The following is a 12,829-nucleotide window of genomic DNA, read 5'->3' on the forward strand; positions in this document are numbered from 1 at the left end:
AGTGATCATTTCACTATCATCTTTTCATATAATTTATATTTTATATACTTTATATCTTCTTTTGTGAAGTGTTCACAACTTTTGTCCACTTTTAAAATTGGGTTTTTGTCTTCTAATTGAGTTGTGAGGGTTCTTTAGATATTCTGAATCAAAGTTTTTTGCCATACATATGTGTGGCAAAATATTTTGCCCAGTGGTTTGCCTTTTCATTTTCTTAATGATGTGTTTCAAAGAGCAAAATTTTTAATTTTGATGAAGCCCAATTTATAAAATTTTAAATTATTTGTGGTCTTTGAGTTCTGAGAAATTTTTGCTTGCTCTAAAATCTCAGAGGTACTGAAATAATAGGTATGTTTTCATTGTTGATTTCCAACTTAATTCTATTGCAATCAGAGTGCATACTCTGTTGAATTTTGATTTTTAAAAATTTATTGAAACCTGTTTTATGGTTCTATGCTCTATATCGGTGAATGATATGGTTTGGCTCTGTGTCCCCACTCAAATCTCAAATTGTAATTCCCAGTGTTGGTGGAGGGACTTGGCGGGAGGTGATTGGATAATGGGGGTGGATTTCCCCCTTGCTGTTCTCATGATAGTAGTGAGTGAGTTCTCATAAGATCTGGTTGTTTAGAAGGGTGTGGCACTTCCCATTTTGCTTGCTCTCTCCCGCTCTGTTATGGTGAGATGTGCCTGCTTCCCCTTTGCCTTCTGCCATCATGGTAAGTTTCCTGAGGCCTCCCCAGCCATGCTTCCTATACAGCCTGTGGAACTGTGAGCCAATCAAACCTCGTCTCTTTATAAATTACCCAGTCTCAGGTAGTTCTTTATAGCAGTGTGGGAACAAACTAATACAGTGAATATGTTATCTACATGTACACTTGAAAATCATGTGAATTTGCAGCTGCTGATTTGTTAATTATGTCACGGTGGTCCATGGTGTTTTTCAGATTATGTTTTTACTGAGATTGTGTCTGGCTCTTTCCTCAATTGCTGTGCGTGAGATGGTAACATCTCCGACTTTGATTATAGAATTGTATAATCCTCCCTTTAATTTTGCCAATTTCTGCCCTCATATATTTCAAATCTCTGGCAGTAGGTTCATACATGTTTATGATTTTATGTCTTCCTTTATTATTTTTATTAACTCTGATAATACTATTTGCCTTGAAGTCTAACTTATCTGATATTAATATGGGCACTTCAACCTTCTTATACTGACTTTTTCTTGGTATATATATTTTTAATCCTCTTTATTTCAACTTATGTGTCTATTTGTATATAAATTGTGTTTCTCTTGGGCAACATATATTTGTTCTTGCTTTTTTAATCCATTCTGAGAACCTCTGCCTTCTATTTGAATTGCATAGTTAATATTTAATCAGATTACTGATATGATTGGATTAATGTCTACCATAGCATTTTTTTCTTCTGTTTTCTCCTGTGCTTTTTATTCCACTATTGTTCTTATCCTACCTTTTTAAAAAATTATTCAAATATTTCTAAAGCTCTGTATGCTACATTTTGGATGTGGTTTGTTTGGCCCCTCCAAGTCTCATGTTGAAATTTGATCCCCAGTGTTGGAGGTGGGGCCTGATGGGAGGTGTTTGAGTCATGGGGGCAGATCACTTATTAACGGCTTGGTGCCATCCTCTTGATAATAAATTCTTACTCTGTTAGTTTCTGTAAAAGTTCCTTCTAGAGCTGGTTATTAAAAGTGAGCTTAGCACCTTGCCCCTCTCTCTTGCTTCTTTTCTCTCGCCATATGATCACTATACAGGCTAGCTCCCCTTGGCCTTCTGCCATGAGTGGATGCATGCTGGGGACCTTGCTAGAAGTTAAGCAGATGCCAGCACCATGCTTCTTGTACAGCCTGCAGAAATGTGAGCTGGATATAGACCACTTTTTTTTTTTTTTAACAGATTGCCCAGCCTCACATATTCCTTTATAGCAACACAAATAGACTGAGACAATATATAAGGTATTTTGTGGCTTTTAAGCTATACCTCTTTCTATTATTTATGTTTAGTGATTTCCCTAGCGATTTTATTGTATGTCCGTAACTTTTGCAGTATATTTAGAATAAATATTTTTTTGCTCTTTGTAAGATGAGAACCCTGCAAGTACACAGGTTCACTTGCCCTCCTCTCCAGGCTGCTATTTTTATGCCATAAGTGTCACGTGTATCACATCGCATACATCTAAATCCCATAAGACAATGTTATAACTTTTGCTTTAAAGTCATATGCATTATTAATAAATTAAGAAGAAAAAGTAGTCTTTTATATTTACTGCCAGTGCTTACTAATTCTTATGCTCTTCATTACTTCCTGAAGATCCAGGATTTTTCTTTTTCTGAGGGGTCTTCTGGTTGGAAAAAAAAAAAAAAGAAAAAAGAAAAATTGGAATACCTGATAGACAAATTCTAAAAGAGCTGTAACACTTACATAGGGCTTTATATGATATCATTTCTCTCTCTAGCCTGAAGAAATTCCCTTAGTCATAGAATAGACAAATTTCTTAGGAGGGCTTTATAGAAACTGGTACAACAAAGAAATCACAGCATTTATTTAAAAATGGTAGGTTTATCACACCAGAATAATGACATATATTTTCATATATAAAACTCCAGAAAATTCAAGAAATTTGGTTGTGTAATTGTTCTGTCAAATTATATCCTTGCAAAATGGAGGACAGACTCTTATTGATCCTCTGTGCAAAAACTACATTAACCATTAAGAGAAAAGAGACTGTGTTTGTTTATGAATTCCGAGGGGTTAGTGAGAATAACATATCATCTAAACGTGTTAATATCTTTAAATGAAGGGATAGCAATAGATCAAGAAGAAAGAGACCGTGCTTATCTCATAAAACTTAAAACTATACTTAAATTTTTCCAAACAAATAATCACAATCAGTTTCTCTCATCAGCTCAAATCTGGTTTTCTGCTGCTTCTTGAATATACATAAGTCTGTTACTTGAAGTATCAGTGAGTAGAAGCACTTGGTATAATCCTTTCCATCAAGGCCCTGAGAACTTCCTTCTTTGTAGAAAGTCCAATTCATAGAACTTTTAGGAGAGACAAAGAAGAGAAAAATAAACTACCCACTGATGAGAAGACAGCCCAGGTCTCAAAAGGCTGTTTTATCTTGCAAAAGTGAGACAGACAAAAAACCAAAACAAACCCAATCACAAACAAGTGAAATACCATTAAAAAGATGATCTATCATTCCTTACTTGTCAGAGAATAAATTTTGATCTTTACGTGACAGAGATTACAGAATGGGCAGACAAGAAAATTGTATTCCTCTTCATTGCTGTCACCAACTGGGAAAGCAAACCAGAATCAGAACCAAAGTTGCATGAGGAGCGGGAAAGGAAACAAAGCCAGAGTCAGAAAAGCAAAGCAAACAGAAAAATAGAGCCTAAGAAGGGAAATTTTGATAACCACTGGAATCACTCGGGGAATCAAGAAAAGACATGCCTGAGTCTAACAGCCAGTGATGAACATTTCTCAGGTGACACAATTTAATTTGTCCAGCTCATGTCTTCTTGCTGGAATTTCCAAAACTTGGTGGAATGCACTTCCTGTTGGAATTTTCAAAAACTGTCAAAATATAATTTTCAAATATCAAAACGTGACTTTATTGCAAATATAAAATGAGCACATTAAAGATATATTTAAGTCAGTGAAGGAATCAGCAGGATGGTAAATTTGGTTTCCTATAATCTATTTAATAGCAGTCTACTTCTTTCACATATCACATAGTACCTTACACATAGTTGATGTTTATGTATAGTCAAGGTTATTAATTTTTGAAAGTTAGTGCTTACTTTTGACTACAGAATGTTATACTTCTAACATATCCCATTGTTATCTATGTTTCCAAATACTTTTTTATTCTTGATATCTTCAGATTTTTAAAAATTAATGTCCTTGCATTTTCCAAGTCACTTTTTTGAAATTATTGACTTTCTGTTGATTTTACATTAAAATTGCAACTTTGATTTTCTCCTTAAATGATACAGAAAAATTCAGCTTCATGTCTGGATTTAGAGCATTGTTTTCAAACTTAAAAGTTGCGACTCCTTTTGCAGGAAGGAAATCCTCATGAACCAACGATGTTAACAAAATATTGATTATGGTATGATTTAAATGTTTACAAAGATAACATTAGGTATAAATTTCTTATGCTTATAGCTCCTATACAAATGTAAACCAAAAGTATTTTCAAATTTAATACAAAAAAACCACAGAGCCAATACAAAGGGACTTAAACTACTAATTTTATGTGACAGATGATGTCAATTTATTAAAACTGAGTAATTTGTTATGTTGGCCTAAGAAATTAAAGGTTAAATTGTGGAAGATTTAAGAGTTATAATCTCTAGATCAATAGTGTCCAATTTTTTTTATTTTTCATTTTCTTTATTATTATTATTATTATTATACATTAAGTTTTAGGGTACATGTGCACAATGTGCAGGTTTGTTACATATGTATCCATGTGCCATGTTGGTTTGCTGCACCCACTAACTCGTCATTTAGCATTAGGTATATCTCCTCATGCTATCCCTCCCCCCTCTCCCCACCCCACAACAGTCCCCGGAGTGTGATGTTCCCCTTCCTGTGTCCATGTGTTCTCATTGTTTAATTCCCACCTATGAGTGAGAACATGTGGTGTTTGGTTTTTTGTCCTTGCAATAGTTTACTGAGAATGTTGATTTCCAGTTTCATCCATGTCCCTACAAAGGACATGAACTCATCATTTCTTATGGCTGCATAGTATTCCATGGTGTATATGTGCCACATTTTCTTAATCCAGTCTATCGTTGTTGGACATTTGGGTTGGTTCCAAGTCTTTGCTATTGCGAATAGTGCCACAATAAACATACGTGTGCATGTATCTTCACAGCAGCATGATTTATAATCCTCTGGGTATATACCCAGTAATGGGATGGCTGGGTCAAATGGTATTTCTAGTTCTAGATCCCTGAGGAATCGCCACACTGACTTCCACAATGGTTGAACTAGTTTACAGTCCCACCAACAGTGTAAAAGTGTTCCTATTTCTCCATATCCTCTCCAGCACCTGTTGTTTCCTGACTTTTTAATGATGGCCATTCTAACTGGTGTGAGATGGTATCTCATTGTGGTTTTGATTTGCATTTCTCTGATGGCCAGTGATGATGAACATTTTTTCATGTGTTTTTTGGCTGCATGTTTTTCATTTTCAATTCATCTTGGTAAGAATTTAAAAGTTGGACACCCCACAGTATATGTGTATGAGCATATATGTATGTGTTAATATGCGCTACCACATTAATAAATATTGTTCACTGCAAAACATACAGGGAAAACCGAAATGATAAAGGAATAATACAAAATTTAAATGGAACTTCTAGTAATGTCTCTTCTTCACTCCCTAAATAACCTTGTGCTTTTTCTGGGATGTGTGCCCGCCCTTTAAGGTCTGCCACTCCAGTCTGACTCCATCCTGAAATTTTCATGATGAACTATCTTCATCCAAGTGTGCCATCTCGCATGTAGATCCTGTTCTCCAGTCCTCCCCTAGGGACTCATTCCAGTGTTAATTTCATAGTGGTCCTACTTTGCCGCATCTGCCATGCTTATTATGACAGTTGTTGGGTTGGGTGGGAGTGATGTCAAAGAAGCAAGAAGGACTCTGGGAACATGAGCCTGGGCAATGAACTGAGAAACAAATGTTTATATTTAAAAACTGTTTTTGTTTGCCTTTTACAACAGCATAGAAAGCCATTTAGCAGGTTAAGTCGTGAGTGGTTACAATTAGTAGCATGTGGTTGTAGAGGCTGTCCAGGTTTGATGGGGCTCCGGAAATTTCTGAAGGTCTTGCAGTTCCCTGGAATCTTCTCACTAGGCAACTGCTTTTCTGCCTCTGTGTCATTTGGACAGCAGAGCAACATACTGATCTCAACAAAATGAAATAGTCAAAAACAACTCCCTTAATCCAAGTTCCAGTTCACAAACATTTCCTTTTTGTATGATAGATTTCCAATCTGTCATTTATACCTCCTTTTCCTATTAGAATCAGACTGGGCAGGACAACCTTAGATCATCTCACAGCAGTTGTTCATTGTTGGACTTGGATGACTTTTTTTCTATTTTATCATACTGCGCTTTTCACATTGTTTTACCAGTTAGTGACACAGAAAGTGAAAAATTAACAATAGTGTGTAAAATTTCCCTTTATCTTCATGGAGGAATAAACAAGAGGACTGAGAAATAAGATGTTCAGTTGAATCAATTGCTAGGGAAACATAACATCATCTGAAGAGAGTTTTAAATTTCATAATTCCTATTCTTGTATCCATTTTCCCTACTCTCCTCACCAGGTTCTAATAACCCATCAGCATATATTGGTTAGAGCATGGGAACGCATATTTTGCAAAATTCTCCTAAGGTGATTCCAATAGTCCTCTCCTTAAATCCTGAGATTTGACCATAAGAGTTTTTACATTTTTATTTTTAATTAATTAAAATTTTTTGCTGTTTTTTATTTTATTGTGATAAGAACACTTAACATGAGCTTTACCCTCTTCACAGATTTTTAAGTGTACAAGAAAGCATTGTTAACTGTGGGCACTATGTGGTATAGCAGATCTCTAGTATTTACTCATCTTGCATAACTGAAACTTTGTATCTGATGTTTGATTAGCAACTCTCTATTTTCCCCTTCCCTAGCCCTGGGCAACTACCATTCTATTCTTTGCTTCTATAAGCTTCACTATTTTAGATACCTCTGATAAATAGGATCACACAGTATTTGTCCTTCTATGACTGGCTTATCTTACGTAGCATGATGTCCCCAAAATACGTCCATGTTGTTTCATATTGCAAGATTTCCTTCTTCCTCAATGCTGAGTAATATTCCATTGTATGCATATGCCACGTTTTCTCTATTTTCATCTGTTAATGTGCGTTTAGGTTGTTTCCATGTCTTGGCTATTATAAATAGCAATGAACACGGGAGTGCAAATATCTCCTTGAGATCTTGATTTCAGTTCTTTTGGGTAAATACTCAGAAGTGGGACTGCTGGATAATATAATAGGTAGTTCTATTTTTAATCTGAGGAACCTTCATAATGCTTTCTATAGTAGCTGCACCATTCTGGAAAGTTTCTATATTGTTTCATTTGTTTTCTTGTGGTGAAAGTGAGAAGAAAATAATTTTGAAGATTATTTTTCAAGGGAGATTGTGGTGGACTTTTTATTCTTTGCAAAATAAACAGAAAATAATATGACTTGAATAGTTGGGAGATTGATATGGCAGAAGACCACAATGAGTTCCTTGGGTACATTTCTTATTTATGAGTCTAGAAATGTCATTAGAATAGTTATTTCTGAATGCATGTCTGTAAAACAAGCACAAAAGACGCCACAGACATATGATGTCTTGATTATTCTTGAATTATGGTGTAGGATGTCACCATGTCAGGAGAGGGGTGAGGATTGAGGTCAAAATTATTTGGAGTAAAATTGCAAGTGGGATAAATGTTTAAATTTAGGGAGGTGATAAATTAATTAGATTTTTTTTTTTTTTTGAGGCGGAGTCTTGCTCTGCCGCCCAGGCTGGAGTGCAGTGGCGCGATCTCGGCTCACTGCAAGCTCCGCCTCCCGGGTTCACGCCATTCTCCTGCCTCAGCCTCTCCGAGTAGCTGGGACTACAGGCGCCCACCACCACGCCCGGCTAATTTTTTGTATTTTTAGTAGAGACGGGGTTTCACCGTGGTCTCGATCTCCTGACCTCGTGATCCGCCCGCCTCGGCCTCCCAAAGTGCTGGGATTACAAGCGTGAGCCACCGCGCCCGGCCTAGATTATTACTGGTAATAAACCAAGACCTATGTTCTAGTGTTAGAGTTGCCCTTGCATTTTGGATGAGTTACTTGTCCTCTCTAGTCACCTGATTCCTCATCCGTAAAATAAATAGGCTGGACTAAACACAGCTTTCACATGGTGTCATAGCAGAATTCTTCTTTGAGTGAAATAGGGAAAGGAAACAGAACATGTCAAGTAGGAAAAGAGGAGTCTGTTTTGGTTGAAGTAGGTTGCTAGAATCCCCCTGTCGTTCATTCATTCATTCGAGATGGAGTCTTGCTCTGTTGCCAGGCTGGAGTGCAGTGGCGTGATCTTGGTTCACCGCAACCTCCACCTCCCGGGTTCCTGCCATTCTCCTGCCTCAGCCTCCCGAGTAGCTGGGAGTATAGGTGTGCACCACCATGCCCGGCTAATTTTTTGTATTTTTAGTAGAGATGGGGTTTCACCATGTTATCCAGGATGGTCTCGATTTCCTGACCTCGTGATCCGCCCCCTCAGCCTCTCAAAGTGTTGGCGTTACAGGCATGAGCCACCATGCCTGCCCCACCCCCTGTCTTTTAAATTAGCTCCTAAGGCATCCTCAGAAAGAGAGCTTCCTTCATGCCATTCTGACATTACTGGTTTGTGGATCAGCATTTGAGAAGCTCTGGGTTCTTTTCAAGCTCCAAAATTCAATGAATGTAGTGTATGTGGGTTGGGTGGTATAGTAAGTTTATTTTAGAGTGGATGCAAATTCCACCATTTATTTGTGTTCACTAATGGAAAACTTTCCTAAGGAAGACGTAGTTTTACTCCTGTTTTAGTCTGATTCCCTTAATCTAGGTGCTGCCTTTTGCAGTACTCACTTCATCACTTGTCTCCTCTCTTTCCTGGATCTCCTGATTTGCACTGGATTGTTTCACATTCTCAAACTTCTTTCACATTACCATTTTTTCATTTTTCTCTCTCTCTCATACCAAAGCAGACAAACAAAACGTCTCCATTAACACTTCATTCTCTTTGAATTACCACCCTAGTGAAAAAGATAATACAAGTTTTCCATCTCTGTTTCCTCACTATTCATGATCTATTGCAATTTGGCTTCATTATTACTTGTACCTGAAAGTTCTTGTACTAAATTTACCTCTTCTCAAATCTAATGAAAATTTTCAGTTTTTCTTTTACGTAACACTTTAAGTCATTCAACTCTTTCGCGTCACATTTTAACCATAAATCTGTTCTTGTGATTTATTTACTGGTTTCCTTTGTAGGCTGTTTTTTCTATGTCTGCTTTTGATATGTGCTGTTTCCCTTGTGCCCTTGGCATTTTTTCTTTTCAAAAACCCATTTTCATCCATGTTGAAGGCTCTACCTTCCACTTATCTGCTGATAGTCTAAAAATCTGTACCTCCAGTTCAAGCTGCTCCCTAGATTTCAAGACCCATTAATCCAATATGGGTATCTGAAAAGGCATCTCAAACTCAAAATGTCCATAATAGAATTCACATGGTTCCTGCACATACCGTGTCAGTTTTCAATTGATTGCTTCTCAGCTCCAATTCTTCTCTTTATTGCCTTCTCTATGATAATGGAGCTAGACCCTGTAAACATTTCTCCCTTGTCAGCTGGCATGATGTTAAGCTTTGTCAGTAGTGAGTTTTGAAGGGCACTACAGGAAGGAGAGGTTTCTCTTCCTGGTTCATGTGCTCCTCTTTATAGGCTCCAGCAGCACACCATGGTCAGCAGCCAGCAGTGATTGACACTTTCCTGTGGGCCACTTTCCTCAGTACCCCAAGAGTAGCTTTCTAGTGGTTTCTGCATCCTGGCACCTCTCATGTGGCGTTCCCTCCAGCGTCCCAGCTGTTGGAATCCTAATGTGTTCTGCTGGTGTGGGATGCTAGCAAAATACTTTATCATCACTGGGCCATGGGTGCATTTCTCTGTCAAGGTCTGGAATTCAACTTTGGTGGGAGATAGAGGTCTCTTTCAGATTTGTTGCTTCCTTGGGTGATTTATCCAAGCCCCAGAGGTAGTGGCTGCTAGTGGATATCTACCATTTCTGTTGTCTTCAAAGTTTGCTTCTTAGTAAGTTATCCCTTATTTTAGCTAATAATTCTATATGTTAACATTTCCCTGTTTAAAGTACTGTGTGATTTCTGTCTCCCCATTTGACCTAGACCCATATACATACCTCCTTTTTGTATTCTTCATCACAGAGACTATAACTACCAGAACTCATTCTTACTCCTAATATCTAATCAATTGACAAGTCTCATTTACACATTCTATTAAATACCTTTCTTATGCCTCTTCTCCACTTTATCCCTACTATCTTTGCCCTTGGTTATAACATACAATCTTTTACTTGGGCTCTTACAGTAGACTGCTATCACTGTATTACAGCTAAATTTTGATCAATATAATAAATATAATACTTGTCTAGTCAATCTCTTATATTAGTCTTATAAATTAGACATATCTGCAACTCTGGGGCATATTTTATATCAGATAAAAATTATTCTGCTTTGATTTTGTGAAGACCTTTGGGAATACATCTAAATTGTTATGTAAGACTTACTCGTGACTGGTAAGCTCAGTTTAGATAATGAGCTCTCAAGTCCATACCATTGAACCAATTTAATTTGCTTCATAGCACCATTGCACAGTGGTTAAGAGTATGGACTTTGAAGCTACCCTGCCTATTTTTGAGTCCTGACTCTAGTATTTACCAGCCATATGACCTTAGCAAAATGTTTAACTTCTTTGTACCTCAGTTTTCTTCTTTAACATCGGTATAATAGTATTACTTAATTCACTAAATTTTTAGGAGGATTAAAGTCTTAGAACATTTCTTGGCAATGAATAAATGTTAGCCATTCTTGTTATTGCATTGATTAAATAATTAGAAACTATATTTTTTCCAAAAATATATTTAATGCTCTTGTTACTTGTTTTTCAATATTCTATGATAATGATAAAGGTAATGATGATGATGATGATGATGATGATGATATGGAATGCAATCATTAAGGCTCAAACACGATTCTTTTCTCATTTTGGCAACGGCCTATAAAGCCCTGCCTCACAAGTAAGGGGAAACAAGGGAGAGAGTATGGATAAATTAATATGAACTGATCACAATTACAGGAAAACAAACTCAAAGGGCACAAAGGAACAGTCATGTGTACTGTTTTTGAATACAAAGGACTTTTTTTTTTTTTTTCTCAGAAAACACTGAATAGCCTGTTGATTTCTTCCTGGCCCCAAATCTTTGGGTAGTATACTTCTTTTAATGAACTTGATGTTTTTATTTTCTAATTTAGATGATACTTGTTTAAAGCATTCTGCATTTCATCATTAAGAGCTCTTCTTTCAGCAAAAGCTTTCGCGTTATTAGAAACACTTCTGGGCAATTAAGAAAGGAGACTACATGAACTCATCCACTTGACAGGGCCTTTATTAATTTTTTTTGAAAAGTTAGCCAGAGCTGTAATCATTTAATTACTGGACATTTGTCAAAAAATTGCTGATTTTAGATACTTTAATGACTGACAGCAAAGCAGACAGAAAACTAGCACATCTGCCCACATGGAAATTACTTACTTGCGACAGACCTTTGCAACCAGCTCTCACAAACCATTCCAGCACTGGAAAGAAAGTGTCTACAGAAGGGCTGTAAAAAAAGCCCCAGCAACATCAAGGGCAACTGGACTTGAAAAATTTGTTCATGACAAAGAGTATTGGAAAATGTCTGTGCCCTTTAATGTATTTAATGAAAGTATTTCGTTAAACTGTGATCTCAAGTATTAATTTCTACAGCCTTAAAATATGTGTAGAATTTTCTTCTTTGTGTATTCTCAATCATCTCCAAATGGTAAGGCTCTTGATTGGAGAAATTATGTGGCTCAAACATGTTACATTTCCAGATGGGCGTGAAGAAGAATTTTATGGAACATGATGGGTTCTAATTCGTCATAGGACAAAGTTGCCAATGAATAGCAAATGCAAAGCAGATTTTTCAAAAGATATTACCATTTTTCATTATTTACCTAGGAAATAGGTCTCCCCCAGGGTGGATAATCATTCCTTTTAGTAACTGATACAAAAGACTAACTGAAAAATCCTAAATGGAGACAAAAAAAGGAAAAATCTTACTTTCTGACCTCTGCTTAGTGTATTTTTCTCTCAGAATGAGAAATGTGTTTGTTATGTGATCTACATGTGTGTGCTTATATAGGAATGGGTCTCAAAAATTCCCATGTCAATGAGAAATACCCAGGAAGCTTGTTTAAAATTAAAGTTGTAGATCTCATCCTCCAGAGTGCTGGTGTAGAATCTGCAGATAATTCTGATGGAGGTGATCAGTAGACTACACTTTCAAAAAAACTAGTTTATGAACTAGAGAGGGAAAAACTGAATAATTTCAAATGAAAGAAGAGATCATCTGACTCTGTTGTGGAAACCATGCCGGCTCCTAAAAATACAGAGATTATTCAGATACGTTCACAGGAGGAATAAAGTTTGAGCTGTGCTCACTCTCATAGCACTGGTAGGAAAACAGGGCCCCTCCCAGTCTTCTGTGCAGTTATTTAGTAAAAACAGAATAGCTCCAGGGGCTCTCTTCACAGCTTTGCTAAGTAGTGCCCTTCAGCACCGCTCTTGCCTCTTCTCAATAGAGGTTGTGATTAATTTGAAAGTTGTAGGCATTTTACGTGTATAATGCCACCCATGTTGAACTTGAATACAATTACTGTAGGTTGACTAATGCATTTACTTGATTTTGTTATCCATATTTGGAGTTAGTGCTTCATTATGCAAATTTATGCAAAATAAAACAAAATGATATTTTGAGCCAAGAACACTGTTCTTCTTTTAGAAAGAGTTAATAGAGTAAATTAAATCAAGTTCAAGAGAATGAACATCAGAGAAGCACATGAGTGTCACATCTGCTGTCATTCTGGTGAAGCTCTTCTCAGGACTCTCTTTAGAGCCA

General features: G+C 36.8%; 1 pseudogene; it reads right to left on the reverse strand.

Annotated features, from left to right (window-relative positions):
• Window positions 1-2,355: 2,355 nt before the first annotated feature.
• Window positions 2,356-2,442, reverse strand: LOC116473985 (U7 small nuclear RNA; annotated as a pseudogene).
• Between the last annotated feature and the right edge of the window lie 10,387 nt (window positions 2,443-12,829).

Source organism: Hylobates moloch, unplaced genomic scaffold (genome assembly GCF_009828535.3).
Source record: "Hylobates moloch isolate HMO894 unplaced genomic scaffold, HMol_V3 SCAFFOLD_8, whole genome shotgun sequence".
Lineage (NCBI taxonomy): Eukaryota > Metazoa > Chordata > Mammalia > Primates > Hylobatidae > Hylobates > Hylobates moloch.